The sequence below is a fragment of the Perognathus longimembris genome, chromosome 5 (genome assembly GCF_023159225.1).
Source record: "Perognathus longimembris pacificus isolate PPM17 chromosome 5, ASM2315922v1, whole genome shotgun sequence".
Lineage (NCBI taxonomy): Eukaryota > Metazoa > Chordata > Mammalia > Rodentia > Heteromyidae > Perognathus > Perognathus longimembris.
In genome coordinates, this window is record NC_063165.1 from 28096914 (window position 1) to 28113856 (window position 16943).

General features: G+C 38.3%; 1 protein-coding gene across 1 annotated transcript in view; it reads right to left on the bottom strand.

Moving 5' to 3' along the window:
* The window catches only part of Pros1 (protein S), a 50448-nt gene that overhangs the window by 31551 nt on the left and 1954 nt on the right, over nucleotides 1-16943 (bottom strand). The gene's annotated exons all lie outside the window — the stretch shown is intronic.

The following is a 16943-nucleotide window of genomic DNA, read 5'->3' on the forward strand; positions in this document are numbered from 1 at the left end:
ATGTATTATGTAAATTTATTCCTTTTTTTTCCTTTCATTTTCTTTTCCTATGGTTTATCCCTTGTGGTCACTGCATTTGATTTTGGTACCCTGGGTATTGTGTATATGTTAACCTGAATTAAGGAAGGGAAAAGGAACATCAAAATGGTGAGACAAGGGACAAAGGACAAACCAATGCAACAGTGACTCACAAGGCAATGTATTGAAAATTAACTGTGCAATTTGGGGGGGAGAGGGGAAAAAGTGAGAGGAAAATAAAGAAGGCGATAACAAGGTTGACAAGAAATGTAATCACACCCTTATGTATGTAACTGTCACCCCTCTGTACATCACCATGACAATAACCTTATTTTTTTTAACAAAGCGGCTGTCAGCAGACACTAAAATTCTTTATTGTTTGACACTTCAAATAACTGCTAGCAGAATCCCCAAGATGACCTCAGTTTCTTGTAAAATGTTTTATGGGTCATGGAGTTTGAACTCTGGTCTTAGGTGCTACCTCTGAGCTGTTTTGCACAAGGCTAGGACTCTACCACTTTGAGGCACAGCACCATTTCTAATATTATGGTGATTAGTTGGAGATAAGATTCTCACAGACTTTCCTGGCTGAGTTGGCTTCCTCAATCTCAGCATCCTGAGTAGCTAGGATTATAAGCATGAGCCACTAGTACTTAGCTAAAATCTATTTTTAAATAATAAAAGTTAAAATAATTTCCTGAGTATGGATTATATGATATTTAAAATGGGTTTCATGTCATAAAGAAGAATCTGAAGATCTACATAAGTACTTTTGGTTAACAATTCAGAGAGCAGGCTGGTGTGTAGTCTCAACACTTTCAGTGATCCACACAAATTAGTTTAAGATCACACTTTATGTTAAACACATCACATGATATTAGGGCTACATTGGAGAGAATGAAACGCTAAAATGACCACATTGAACTCATGGTCACAAACTATCTTTACATTGTCACTTGTTCCCTTTGTGAGAGCATCTTTGTTTTATGAGTATACATCTGATGCTCTAAAGTGACAAATTGTCATTGGTTTCATAGAAGCACCAATAATATTTGTAGGGTAGCCCTACCCCACAGACAATTACTCATGGGTCATTTTTGGCCCAAGGGTAGCCCCCTTTCCTCAGGTCTTTATCCCTATTAAGAGTCCAAAGTCATATAAGGGTACAGTGTCAGATTTCCAGTATTTCCAGATTTTAGAAAGGGTCATCTTCTAAAACTCTTTCACAGTCCTATCTTTGGCAAAGATGACTTCCTCTTTCTTCTTTCTAAAAACGCATGCATTCTTTTTAGGTTTTGCTGTCTGCCTGTTTTTTCCCAAGGCCCTTTTAATTTGGCATCTCAAGAATGAAAGATTTCTCCTGAAAGAATGTGTCTGAGAAGAGAATCTTGGCTAGCATCGCAGTTGCACAGTGCTTTGAACTTTGTACTTCAGTGTGTAGTGGCTCACAGTATGAGGGGAAATGGCTTTCACTGAAACAGAACAACCACATAATATTTTGAAGTACAATTGTACTTCACAGGTCTCAACTATTGAAATGGCAGGATGGTTGTTTTAGGTGGGTTTTTTGTTTTTGTGTGTGTGTGTGTGTGTGTGTGTGTGTGTGTGTTTGGTGGTGGTGGTGGTGGTGGTGGTCATGGGGCTTGAACTTGGGGACTAAGGTGCTGTCCCTGAGCTCTTCAGCTGAGCACTCTACTACTTTGATCAATAGTGCCATTTCCAGTTTTCTGGTGGTTAATTGGAACTAAGAGTCTCACGGATTTTTCTCCCTGGGCTGATCCATGATCCTCAGATCTCAGCCTCCAGAGTAGCTAGGATTATGGGCATGAGCCACCATGTACTAAGGGTAAAAGGAGCTAAAAATATCATGTACGCATCAGTGTTGCATGCTTATAATCTGGGCTACTCAAAGGACAGAGGAAATAACATGGTGAGTTTGAAGCCAGTCAAGGCAAAAATGTAGCAAAATCTTGTCTAACATGAAAAATGAAAAAAAAATCAAATGTTTCAGGGTTTGGTTCAAGAAGTAGACATTTACCTGGCATTCATGAGACCTTGGGTTCCCATCCCCAGTATCATAAGAACAAAAAGCCATCTGTGAAGAAAAGCTATAGGTACATCCTTCAAAAAAACTAAGCTAATGAGAAATACTTTTGAAAGTCAAAGATCAGTTGGGAACTGACAGCTCACACATGTAACTTCAGCTATTCAAGAGGCTAAGATCGGGAGATTGCAGTTCAAATTCAGCAGACAAACCTCTGAGACTGTTATCTCAAATTAACTATCCAAAAGCAAGAACCAGAGATGTGGCCCAAGTGCTAGAATGTCAGCCATGAACAAAAAAAATGTTGAGAATATGAAACCCTGATTTCAAACCTCAGTACCAGCACATACAGACACAATACACACAGACAGAGCCAGGCATGCGCGCGCGCGCACACACACACACACACACACACACACACAGTCAAAGATCCTAAGGTAGATCTAGGTAAGGATTTATGTATATCAAGAAAAGAAAAGAAGTAGGCGTATAAAAGGTGGCTTTAATAACACTCGGATGAGAGAAGTGTGGTCTCGCATTTATTCAAAAGTAGAACAGCCCCTAGTGGCATTAAAACTGTGACCAGTCAGTGACCCTCCATTTTGGAACAAATGAATGAATGAGCAAAGGCACAATGCCTAAACTGTTTAGCCAAAACAAACAGTTACTTACTCCAAAATTTAATTATAACTTTCATCCTGCCAATTATCTCCACATGATTTAAGCCTTTGATTTAGCCATAGATACAGAGAGCAGGACATATTAGCTATTCACTCCAAAATGACAAATATTTCTACTCAAAAGACAGAGCAAGCAGCTTGTTACACAGAGAAAAATTACATTGGCAATTTCTTTTACTTAATTCATTTGTTTTTGGTGAGTGATAAATGAAGATACTTCATTTGAAGGCACTCAGAATTTGGCAAGGTATGAAAAAGAAATTTTCTCTAATCCTCTTTTCTTCTCTTGATTGGTAGATTGCAAACTGGTTATATTTCATGAGGTTACAATAGAAGGTCTCTTTCATGACTGCAGTAAGATGTTTACACAGTTGTTTCCCTAGTCTTCTTTTTCTCCTACCCACTAGGACACCAAAAACACCATGTGATTTTGACGTCATGTACTCAAAAGGTAGCACACAAGAAATGGGTTGCTTCTGTTCTATTTGACCTGTTTTATTAGGATGGCATCAGTATTATTAGTTCACTGGCCTGTGTCAACTTTCATGTCTCTAAATGCAACAGGCAAATTGTTTTGGTGGAATTAAAGGTAAAAGTGAAGAATTGGCCTCATTTCACAATATTCCCTTCTGATGTCTGAAATATGCTTAGAGGTTTAAAAGGACTCTGAGACTTAAGCTATGGGTGTCACTCAGTGGTAGGGTTTGCACTTGGTAAGTGTAAGGTACTGTGTTCAATTCCCAGGACTGCCAAAACAAAGAGCCCCTTTGACTCTTAGGATATTACTTAATTTTAAAATGTTCATGTTAAAGTGAGAGTTTTAGAACATTTTTGTATCGTTGAGTAAATGTCTATAATTCAATAGTTTTTACCAGCATCTCATACTTTGCCATTGAAAAAACAGTGTCGCTACTATAGTTGGAGATTAGACTTTTAAAGAAGTATTTAGCATTACACTGAATTATAAAGAAGGGGTTGTGATCCAAAAGGACCAGTGCTTTTTATAAGACAGGACATCCTGTGGTTCAGGTCAGTGTTATTTCTCTCTTCAGGGGCTATGCCAAGGAAAGTTAAGTGAGAACACCCTGAGAAGAAAATCATCTACACAATAGACAGTGTTCTCCTGAAGCACTCATCTTGTATTTTACATCTTATAGAACTGTGAGAAAATAAGTTCATATGGTCAAGTCTATGGCATCTTGTTATAGCAGCCCAAGGAAATGAATGCAGATTTTGGAGCTGAGAAGTAAGTGGTATTTTAACAAATAATAAGGGCATCCTTGGTGCAGAACATAGCTGAATTTTTATCTAGTATTTGCCACTTGATAGGCACATACTCTACCAATTGAGCTACTCAACCAGCCCTTAATCTATTTGTTATTTTTTGAGATAGGGTCTTGCTTTAAGCCCCTACTGGTCTACATGTCAATTCTATTAGAGCTTCTCCATGTAATCGAATGGCAGGTGTACATCACCTCATACCGACTTTGATGAAGATGGAGTAGCATGAACTTTTCTCCAGCTGGTCTTGTCCTGATCTCTGCCTCCCAAGTGTCAAGGCTTAAGTCACCATCATATCCGGGTATGCTAATGAACTTCAGACTTTAGAGAAAAGGCTGGGACTGAGATGGGGTAGTCAGACATAAAAAGAACAATAAAGCAAGAGAAACTGAAGAGTTGTTGTAGCATCCTGTCTGAATACATTTTGTTTGCTATTCTGCTTCCTCACTACCCTGTTTTGATGAATAATGTCTACTTGGTGAAGTATTGGCCAACAGTCCCCCAAACAGGAAGTCAACATTAGGCTGAAGCCTCATCCAGTACATGCATTCATAATCATGGTTGCATACATATATATTTACGCAAATCACCATCCTAGGTCCTGCAGATGCCGTGTTTGGTTTACCATTCCTTGTCCCTCAGTTCTTGGAAATGTCTTCCCATTTTTCAAAAATCTCCATAATTAAGTAGTATAATCATTAAAACTTTCCCACAATAATGCCAAATACCCAGAAGGTCAGAGATTCGGTTGCTTGTTTGGGCTGTCTTCTTTGGAGTATAATTCTGCTTTCCTTCAATAATCCCATCTTTCCATTTCCTTCCATAAACACTTCTCTTTAAGATACTTTTGTACGTTAACCTTAAAACCTCTCTTTTGCAAGACTAAAAACCTGCCTTTATTCACTGTTTATACCTTAGGAGAGCACACCAGGACATGCTTATGGAGATATCAAATCGAGTGAGGTGACTGTCTTTCTGAGAAATGAGTAAGTGCATTCTCAATGGGCCCAAGAGTCCTGCTTTACCAGCCTGGTGCTGACATTTTTCTCTTCTCTCCTCTCTCCCTTCTCTCTTCCTCCATATCAAGATTAAACTGCCATTTTTAATGTGTTTACAATTTGAAAAATCCCATAATAAGATAAGGGGGTCATGAAGCTTGGATATTGGTGTTAGGCCTTTCCAACTTTCTCAAGTCAGTCTCCATGCAACATTGAAAATCCATCCATGCCAGTGGCTGCAGTGTCCAATGTTAGGTTTACTGTTAATTTTTGAACTTTCTTGATTCTTGACTTTCTCTACGCCTTTCCTAGACCTCATTCTACCTTGTTTTACACAGGCCAGTTCATCTCATGCTCATTTTGCTACTTTGTTTTGATGGTGGGAGGGAGGGAGCTGTGTGACAATTTTTTCTGTGCAGCAATCATTAAGTTCTCTAAGGGCAATTCTTGGTTTGAACTAGATAACTAAATACTTTTTTCCCAATCTGTTTATTTCCTGTTAAAAGATACAAGGGACAATGATTTCCTCTCACAGGCTTATTTGTATGTCACTTAATTTCTTGCCATCCTATACAAAAATATGGTATCATATCAATTAGTTTGACCTGGACTTTACTGTAAATTTCAAGGGACCCAGGCTTACCAAAGACCAGGTGTAAAGTTCCGAAAAGGCCAAATTCCTTCTATAAAGAAACTCCATGTTTTCATCTGGCAGAGATGCATTTCCAAGGGATATTCTAGGAGAATTCACTCCAGAGAGAAATGGACATCCCAGGAGGATTTGGCAATCTAGGAAAGCAACCACTGGGTCAGAATATTGACTCTGGATTGGTATAGTTGGCAAGATCAGGTATTGCTCCCCCACCACAAGAACAAGAACAAGCAAGAAGGATGTGCAATTCAGGGTGCCAGAGTCGGGATTATTCCAATAAGAACATGATAGTCCACTGTAATGGCTTCTTGCCCTTTGCTTTGTCTCTTAGAGATATTGGTGAGAGATGCATTCCCAATGACTGGATACAACAATCAATAGAATCTTTTAAAAGAAAGATTCTGCAGAGCATGAAAGTCTGTGAAACTCTTTTTTTTTTTTTTTTTTTTTTTTTTTTTTTTTTTTTTTTTGCCAGTCCTGGGCCTTGGACTCAGGGCCTGAGCACTGTCCCTGGCTTCTTCCCGCTCAAGGCTAGCACTCCGCCACTTGAGCCACAGCGCCGCTTCTGGCCGTTTTCTGTATATGTGGTGCTGGGGAATCGAACCTAGGGCCTCGTGTATCCGAGGCAGGCACTCTTGCCACTAGGCCATATCCCCAGTCCTGTGAAACTCTTATATCCAGTTAATCACCAGAAAATTAGAAGTAGTGCTGGGGCTCAAGTGGTAGACTGCTAACCTTGAGTTGAAGAGCCCAGGGATAGTGCCCAGGCCCAGAGTTCAAGCCCCATGACAAATCAAGAAAGAAAAAAAAAAAAAAGACAGATTCTGATATATTTTTATAATGTGGCTTAGCCTCAGTATACACTGAAAGATGGAGAAATGTTAAAAGTGGAAATCTAAATTACAAAGCCACCTGCCAATTTAATTTAATGTCATGAAATGTCTTACATTTTAATGTTCCAATCCTTATAAAATAAGATTTGCACAGCTCATGCTAGTGATCCAACTACTCACAAGGCTGAGATATGAAGATCCCAATTCAAAGCCAGCCCAAGCAGGAAAGTCTGTGAAATTCTTATTTCTAACTAACCAGCAAACAAGCTGGAGGCGAGGGCTGTGATTTAAATGGTAGAGCACTAGCCTTGGGGGAAATAAAAACCTGATGGATATTACTAGTTCCTAAATTCAAGCTCCAGCCCTTGTGCGCGCGCGTGCACACACACACACACACACACACACACACACACAAAATGTAGAGGCACTGTGGGTACAATCTTTCTTTTGTAAATGAGTCTGTCCTCCTCTTTCCTATAATGTCTTACCCTATAAAATCTTTTTTTCTTCTTCCTTATTGTCAAAGTGAAGTACAGAGAGGTTACAGCTTCATATGGAAGACAAGTATATTTCTTATCCAACTTGTTACCTCCTCTCCCCCTATAAAACCTTAATGGGAGTTTTGAAATCTATCCCTGCCTCAACTGCCAGACAAAGAAAGCCTCTGTTTGTTTGCTGCAAATAATAATAATAATCATGATGATGACGATAAAATAATAGGAATTGGATTCTATATACTTATCCAGAAACTTTGTAGGAGTGAAATCCCTTGTCCCAATGTTTACTTCTGATAACATCTAGATTTAGTGACACAAAGTTTGTTAGATGCTAAAAGATTATTTTGTCACTGCCTAAAAGGTTAAATTTGGAACAAACATAAGAAAGTTAACCTCATTATAGCCAAGGTCTATTAATGAATGATGCCAGGTAGACGATGAGGCATTACCATTGGATACTCCAAATATTACTCTTAAAGTATGTTAGAAGCTAAATCTAACCACTCCACTGCCCCCAAACAAATGAAGATATATCAACTCACTCCTGTGTAGAAATGACAAAATGTGAACTTCAGCAGGCCATATCTAAACCTTTGCAACCCCCAGATTTAATCTGATAGTAGTATCATAAAAGAAAGCCAAAGAAAATTGCAGGATGACAGTAGTTGATGCTGATCAAACTGTAGGATTAGGACTTTTATCAGGAACTTCTGCCCCAAAGGCATTACCCAGGCTCTCAAAAACAATTATATGCTTACACTAACCATAATATGCCTTCAGCAATATTAAATGCCCATGTGGCCCCAAAATGTTGGATTTGCAGGGCATCCAAGATCCTAAAAAAAGCATCAGTTGTCTAATATCCAGAATATGAAAGGGGAAACTCAAGATAATAGAGGGAAATTTGAAATCCAACAGGTACTGTAGCTCAAGTGGTAGAGCACTAGTGTTGAGCTGAAGAACTCAAGGAGAACACCCAGGCCCCGAGTTCAAGCCACATGACTGCAAAAAAAAAAAAAAAAAAAAAAAAAAAAAGTGCTGCAGAAAACCTTAAACTATTCTAGGAAACCTTGAAATGGACCTTAATTTCTCATATCATTTACTGAGGACAGGTACAACCAGTGATACAGAAATCAAGTAACCAACATCTGATACCAACACCAACAAATCTCTAGTTGAGCTTAGGGATGTGATCTTTGTCAAAATCATACAGGGTCAACTATTTGGAACACCAACCTATGTGGGAGGGAGCACATCCGGTAACTTTGAACACTCCAGCAACTGTTACCTATACACGTAGGTTCATTTGCCTTGGGTCAAACTATACTTTCCAGTGCCAAATCCTGGGGAGGACAAACATACAGCTTCCTGGAGCTGAGAGTCAACCAGGGACTTCAAGTTGTTCTTTGAAAGATAGCCCTTAACTTTCACCACAGATAAATGTAATGTTAAAAGGTTGTATTATATTTTTTCCTAATCTTTTGAATAATTTTGCTTCTTATCTACAGCCTTGTCCATCTATGCTTACACCCTGAGGGATTAAATTGTGTTTCTTATTCCATTCTTCATAATCAGACTTCATAAACCATGAATGGGCCTCCTGTCCTTTTGTTAAATTCTTATGTGCCTTTGTCCTTAAACATCTTTGGCTCTATCTAGTTTATTCTTTCCTGAACAGAGCACCACTAATTGCCCTTGTTGGATCTCTGTGGGCCTCATTCAGATACAACATATGTGGCTATTCTGTCATTGGCATAGAATAATGCTATACTCTCTTTCCAAACTGACTCTGAACTTGGATTTGAGCTTGAATCTGGTCCCAATCTTTAACAAGGAATTCTGTCAAAGGGGCTTACTTAATGCAGTCATGAGAAATTTAGACTAAAGTTCCCTAAGCTAAGACTCTAAATCCTCATTCTAATCTATTTACAGGCCCATCTTTCCCGTAATTAGACAAAATTCCAATTCTCCCTCTCCTTTTACCTGAAATCAAACCAAACTCAAGGAAAGACTTAGAGATGTCCAATTCATCATCAATATGTACTTTCCTTATTTAATGCTGCATGATTCCCCTATCACAATGCAAGGCTTGTCATACAGTTAAACAAGGCCCACCATGACACTTCAGTTGTATCTGGTTGGTGACTGGTAATAGGTTGTGCTTCATCTTACTCTTGTTTATGGACTGCTAAAATGCTCCAATGCCACATGTCCTGCATACTCAAAGTTATCTCAACCTGTGGGAATAACTTTGGGGGGGTCAGTAACTACTCTTCCATCTTGAATTGCTTTGGCAACTGGAATATAATTGCTCTCTGAGTTAAAATTAATATAAAATTTTCTGCTTCACTCTCTGTGGCCAAAAAATTTATTTCTTCCATGGGGGAAAAATAGTAATTAACATTTCTACTTCAATGATTAAGGATCTGTTCCTTGACACACTTCCTTCCTTCTCTTTTCCTGATTATGAAAGACGCCTCTGTTTCCCTTCTTGTGACTTGAACATTTTTGGTATCCCAGTATCAAGATAAAAATGTCTAGGTAATCCCTGTGTTGTTGGTATTGCCTTGGGAATTACAGATGGTTTGGAATGGAAGTGGTAAAACAATTTCAGCATGACAGATACATTGTAATCACTCAAAGGAATTAAGCCTCCAGGAAACTGCCAAGGCTCTGTCTTTTTTTACAAGACCAGATTGATTTCATGGCAGAGGCTGTCCTTCAGAACCTCTGAGCCCTGGACATGCTCACAATCACTAATGTAAGAGTTGTCCTGTAGCTGCTTCTATGTTACCAAATATGACATGTTCCAAGATAACAAAAAAGATCTACTAGACAAAGAAGCTCACCTGGAATAAAAACAATACCAAAAAAACACACAATCCCCAAAAGAGACTTATAAAAGATAGTTGTCATTTCTGGAACAGTTCTGGGACAGGCTTAAATGGTTTCTCCTTCTGCTAGAAACCCTAATATCATTATTTGTAACATTTTTTGGCCTTGTTATTTACATCTTCCTGTTTTGAATTTATGTTCTAAGAGTCCAACAACCTTCCTCCATCAATTCCTCTCATAGTTCCTTCAGAGGAACAGGCATCAGGCTACAGTCCTCAAACTAAGTTGTCATTACATGTGAATCTGGCTTCACCTCACCAAAGTATTTAGCGAGGAAGATAGATTTCAAAGGAAGGGCACATGTAATTTTAATCTTCATGAAGTCATAGAAGAGGTTTTCCCACATTTTACTACTTCTCAATGAGAATCTATAATCATTGACAGTACCTGAGTGCATGTTGCCAATTGTGCCACTTCACCATTGTCCTGGTGTAATAGTTGACTATAATTTAGTACATTGGTCAATAGCCTTCCAACAGTGACTTTCCCCCTCCAGATGTTAGCCAGAGGTTCCATTCACTATATCACATTAAAATAGTGATCTCATGTGGTTTGAATGTAAGCAGTGTGTCCAAAACCCCTCATGGAAAGCCTTAGTTTCTGGGATGTTGCTACTAGAGATGCAGTAGACCTTGAAGAAGTAGAACTGTATAGGAAGCCCTGGCATAGGTCATTGAGGGCATACCCTGGTGAAAAATTGCAGCATCCTGACCTATCCTCTCTCATCCACTTCCTGTCTTGTAGCATGAATGGTTTGTTTTTACACACTTTTTATGTGATACACTGCCTTTGCCAGAAGCACAACACAGTTTGGGATACAACTTCCCAATGAACCAAAATAAATATTTGCTCCTTAGAAATTAATTGCCTCAGGTATTTTACTATATCAATGGAGAGCTGACTAACCTCCCTTACTGCCAATCCCACAAAAGTAGTTGTAGTAATACTAACTTCCCAACAGATACTCGGTAGGTATATTGAATTATTCTTTCCACTATATATTTTATTCCGAGAGTTAAGCGATTTCATAGTGCACAAGGTAAATACACTCATTTCCAAAGATTAATAAATAATAAATTATCTATTAGCAAAGGTTAATAGATGGTGTTTATGCTTTCCACAGAGGAAGAGTGATTTATTTTGATTGAAGATGAATAGTGTTTTTAATAGACAATGGTTACAAAATACTCTATATACTTCAGTTGGACCTTTTTGAATGATAAGCAGAAGTACATTGCTACTTCCAGGAAAAGTCAGTATGTGTACCTTATTGATTGTTCTATTGTAAGCCATGTGGACCAGATAGCATAACTAGGATGAAAGAGATTACACAAAATTTGGACTTTACATGATTATCTATGATTTTGGTTTTATTTTTGATCCCTCCAATGTTAGAGTAAACATTACTGAAGAACATTATATAGGCATTACCTTGAATTTTTACATTATTAGAATAAAACAGATTCTCTGATGTAGTATCACACTATTCCTCAGATTCTAAGTGAATCCAGATTTTCAAATCTCAGTGGTTTAGCAAAATTAAAATTTCTTTCTTTCTTTTTTTCCAGTCATGGGGCTTGAACTCTGGGTCTGTAAACTGTCCCTGAGTTCTTTTGCTCAAGACTAGTGCTCTACCATTGAGCCACAGTGCTACTTTCAGGTTTCTGAAATTGGAAATAAGAGTCTCATAAACTCTCCTGCCCTGGATGGATTTGAACCATGATCCTCAGAACTCAGCCTCCTGAGTAGCTAGGATGATAGCTGTGAGTTACTGGTGTCCGACAGAATTTCTTTCTTTCTTTCTTTCTTTCTTTCTTTCTTTCTTTCTTTCTTTCTTTCTTTCTTCCTTCCTTTCTTTCTTTTTTTTTTTTCCAGTCCTGGGCCTTGGACTCAGGGCCTGAGCACTGTCCCTGGCTTCTTTTTGCTCAAGGCTAGCACTTGAGCCACAGTGCCACTTCTGGCCGTTTTCTATAGATGTGGTGCTGGGGAATTGAACCCAGGGCCTCATGTATATGAGGCAAGCACTCTTGCCACTAGGCCATATCCCCAGCCCGCAGAATTTATTTCTTAATCATGTAATGTACACATAAATTACAACCACAGATGTGTGATTATGCTTATAATCCTAGTTACTCCAGAGGCTAAGATCTAGAGGAACCTAATTCAAAGCCAGCGCAGGGGGAAAAATCTGGTAGACTCCAGCTCCAAAACAACCAAGAGAAAAACAGGGCTAGAGTCATGCCTAAACTGGTTTTGCTGAACAAGCAAGTTAAACAAGAGTGAGGCTCTGAGTTCAAACACAGTACCGCCATCCATCCCTTCTCTCCCAGACACAACCCCAGCATATTGTGAAAATACTGTAAGAATTATGTCTACACCCAACATCACAAGACATTTTTCCCTTCACTGAGATCCTTCAGGCTCACACTACCAAAATAAAACTCCCAAGTTGTCAGTATGACTTGTGTTTCTTGGGTGGTTAGAATACACACATGGCAATTTTAACCAAACACATGGTAGACTGTTGACTAGTAAGGGCTCTTCTATCATAGAGGGGGCAACAATTTGCATTAATATCTATAGACATTTCTTCTGTGTGTATGTGTGTGTATGTGTTGGTGTGTGCGTGTTAGTCAGTGTTAGATTCATCCAATGCTTTATAATAATCTATCCAGAATAAAAGGAATTCATACTATAACTAAGGAAATATGTCAATGAGAGACTCTTCAAAGTTTTTACTGGTCTATTTCATACTCTAAAACTAAGAGTTACCTTTACAGAATCATGAGTTGCACAATTATTGAGGGTTCAGTTCCTCTCTCTTTGGATGCAATGTTATCATTGAAAATGTAATTTAAAATATGATGTATTCTTTGTATCAGTAATATTTAATGTATAGTATTTTTTTATCTGTAAGCAAAAAACAGATCAAAGTAGAAAGAGAAGAATAACTGAAATAAATTGATGCTTTGTAACTCTAAAAGGTTGAATTTTATCCTCCCCAAAAGATAGTTAACTCCTACCATATTAGTTCCTGAGAATGTTACCTTATTTAAAGTATGGACTGAGCCAGGTGCTGGTGGCTCACAACATTAATCTTAGGTATTCAGGAGGCTGAGATCTGAGGATTGGGGTTTGAAGCCAGCCCAGGCAGGAAAATCTGCAAAACTCTTTCTCTGATTAGCTACTCAGAAGTAGTGCTGTGGCTCAAGTAATTGAGTGCTAACCTTGAGTGACAGAGCTCAGTGAGAGCATCCAGGCCCCTGAGTTCAAACCCAACAACCCACAAATAAAAATAAATAAATATGAACTTGTCATCTGACCAGATTAGATAAAGCCACTGGGTAGACACTAATACACTATGAGCAGTGGGCTTATTAAGCAGATACGAAGTTATAGAAACAGAAGTTTGATGACATCAGTATATAGGAGGTAATTAGGTTATGAGGGCTCTGACCTCTTCACCAATGGATTAATGCATGGAGGGACTCATACATTTATAGACTGGAGGAAAGCTTTGTTAGAGAGGTAAGATCACTAATTTTGTTTCCTAATTCTCATGAAATAAGCAACTTTGCAATACTGCATACGTCTACCACGATATGCTGCTGTCCCACAACAGGATCAAAAATTTACTGAAACCTCTCAAAGCATGCAACAAAATAAATCTTTCCTCTTTAGTTGATTTTTGCATGTATTTTGTCAGAGTAGTGGGTAAATTACTAAGACACGAAAACTGGTATTGGGAATGAGGTCCTTTTTGTGACTATTTTTATGTAGTTCAGAGATTTGGGGAATTATTTAGAGAAACAGGCTAGAATAGTGCTAGGAAATTGTAAACAAGGAAGATTCTAGATGAAGCTCAGATAAGAATTCTGAGAAAATGCAGACAGTAAAGGGCTTTGCTCATGAGATTTCAGATAGAATGAGGACTATATTGGGGATTAATATGGGGCTATTCATACTACATTTTGACAAAGAATGTGTCTATATTTTGTACATGCCCCAAGACTTTGTGGAAGTAGGTTTTAAAGGTACAGACTAATTAATCTGTTGTAAGAAATTTCAAGGTTGCATAATGGTATGTATACAACAATTTTGCTGTAAGAATTAAGAACAAACAAGGGTGAACAATCTGTCCTGAAAACAAAGTACTTACAGACTTGAAGCCAAAGGTGTGTGCAGCTAGTAAGGATATTAACACCAATATAAGTAATCTAAGCAATTTGCATCAATACAATAGGAAAGATGATTGGGGAGAAATCAGATATAGAAAAATTCCATATATTGTAACTAATAACATACACTATGCCCTTCTTTCCATAAGTACCATTTGAAAACATTTGTCTAATAACATAATACAAATAACTACTGTATAACTGACCCTCCTAATCAAAGAGGAAGATTGAGGCAGCAGGTTCCCAATTCCTTAAAGGCACTTGGGAATCAGCAAGGCCACAAATCCTCTTGGCCTCAAAGGTGTACATGTGTAAAGGTGTTTGTTTGTTTGTTTTTTTTGCTGTTGTTTGTTTAAGGAGAGAACTCCTGTGTGTCTTCCTCTCATAGACCAATCGGGAAGTCATTTTCCCAGGATTAATTTCCTCATGTTCAGTCATCAAATCATTCAGACTTCACTGCAGACGTCATCCTGCTTAAAGCAAAATTAGTATCATCCATGTGAATTGACTTTATAGGCATGGAAAACACAAGATTTATGGAGTCCTCTATCAAGATTGTTGTTGTTGTTGCTGTTATTATTATTGCTCCAGTCCTGAGGCTTGAACTCAGGGCCTGGGCTCTGTCCTTGAGTTTCTTTTGCTCAAGGCTAGCACTCTGCCACTTGAGCCACAACACTACTTCCAGCTTTTTCTGTTTATGTGGTACTAAGGAATGGAACCCAGGGCTTCATTCATGCTAGGCAAGCACTTTACCACTAAGCCACATTCCCAGCCCCTCTACTAAGATTTCAAAGCCTGCTATGTATAGCATGTTCATTTATATTCCCTGCAAACAGTCCCTCTTGGGATGATACGTGAAGCTATGAAAGTAAAAGAGAGGCTACAGTGGGGATCCAAGGACATGAGAAATGTCAAAGACATGGATGGAGGGAATCTGCAGGCAGTCAGCAAGCTGGCCTATGAGAGTGACCATATGAGCAGAGTTCCTATCATGACATCAGGGGACCCAGATTCCTGACACATACCTACAGGACTTAAAGTATGCACTTGGGTTCTTTTTTCTAGATCTTTTTCTTGTTCTTTTCTTATATTTCCCTTTTGGAAACCACTGTTTTTTTTTTCTTTACAGTGAAATGAACTGAACCCAGCCAGTCCTTGGCCATGCTAAGCAAGTGCTCTGTCCCTGAGCTACATTCCCAGTCCCTTTTCCTCCATTCCAGAATAGGACTCTGTGACATTATAGGTTGGAAGCTCAGGGTAAGAACTTGCCTCCTCAGTGGAGTCTTTGGACTGGAACCGGCACACCTATAGGAATTGTTATGGGAGGACTGGAAGAGTTTTGCATTGTAATATGGACATGAGCCCTTGGAACTCAGGGGTGGAGTAAATAGTTCACATTTAATATGAAATGTGTGCTGCAAACTTGGTCCCTAATGTGACAGCTTTCAAGTGCAGAGCTTTTGGAAGGTGTTTTAATCATGAGGGCTCTCACCTCAGCAATGGATTCATCCCTTAATAGATCATTGCTACACTGGTTTTAGAGAAGTGCTTTGTTATAACAGGAAGATTTTTGCCTCTGGAGTGTCAAGGGTGTCTCCTTGAACTTCGAACTCACCACATGCCTAGAAACATGAGGACAAGCAACCCTGGTATAGAAAGTTCTGAAACTGTGAGGCAAAATAATCTTCCCCTTTTGAGTTTATTTTCTGAAGTATTTTTCAAAGTGACAGAAAGCTGACTCATTCCTTTTTTCTTTACTTGGCAAAAAGTCAACATTATTAATCAGAGATACAGAATAGTGATATGCAGTATTAGGTTACTCATAATATTTTGATGGTTAAAATATTTAAATAGCTCCAATGAAAGTATAAAGAGGATATTAAGCTTGATGAACAGAAAAAAATAGCTATCATGAAGATGATTACTGTGTCCCTTAGCACAGAATGAGCAGTAAGAGAATATATATTGTACAGGGTTTATTTTTTATTATCAGACACTGCTTGTAAATCTTACGGCACAAACCACAACTGCAATCCAACTTTATTATACCATATCAGTGTAGTATTTTGAGTTTTGAAGTAAAGGAAATTTAAGAAGACATGGGTACATAAATAATAAAAGGTATAGTTAGAAGATATAAAAGAAGCTGGGTGCTGGTGGATCATGCCAGTAATCCTAGCTACCTCAGGAGGATGAGATCTGAGGATCATGGTTTAAAGTCAACCCAGGCAGGAAAAGTCCATGAAAATCTTATCTCCTATTAACCACCAAAAATCTGGAAATGGAGCTATGGCTCAAGTGGTAGAGCTAGCCTTGAGCAGAAAAGCTCAGGGACAGTACCCAGACCCCAAATTCAAGCTCCAGGACTGGCACCAAAAAACAAAAAAAAAAAATGATGAAAAAGAGAAAAACCACAAACTATGGGTCAGTAATGTGCAGCGTAGATGGCACTCACCCAAAAGGGAAGTCTAGATAAGTTCAAATTAGCCTAACCAAAATAGATATCCTCTTTCTCCCATTTCCCTTTTCATCAAAAGCCTTATAAGAATGATTAAATATGTAGAATGAACACACAAACATATACACACACATGCACACATATCTTCTCTCTCTAACACAAATAAATATATTATATAGAATATACATAATATCTGGAAAGCCAGTTAATTTAGCTGAACAATTTTGCCTTTTTGTTAAAATACACATGAGCCATAGGTTTCCTCAGATCTTTCACAAAAATAAGCCTATACTTTCTAAGTTTTTTTTTCCTTTAAATAGCAACTACCTTTCTATGGGTAATACACAAGGTATTTCAAATAAAGTGTTCAAGTTCTAATTATATCTCAATTGTAAAATCTTACAGAGCT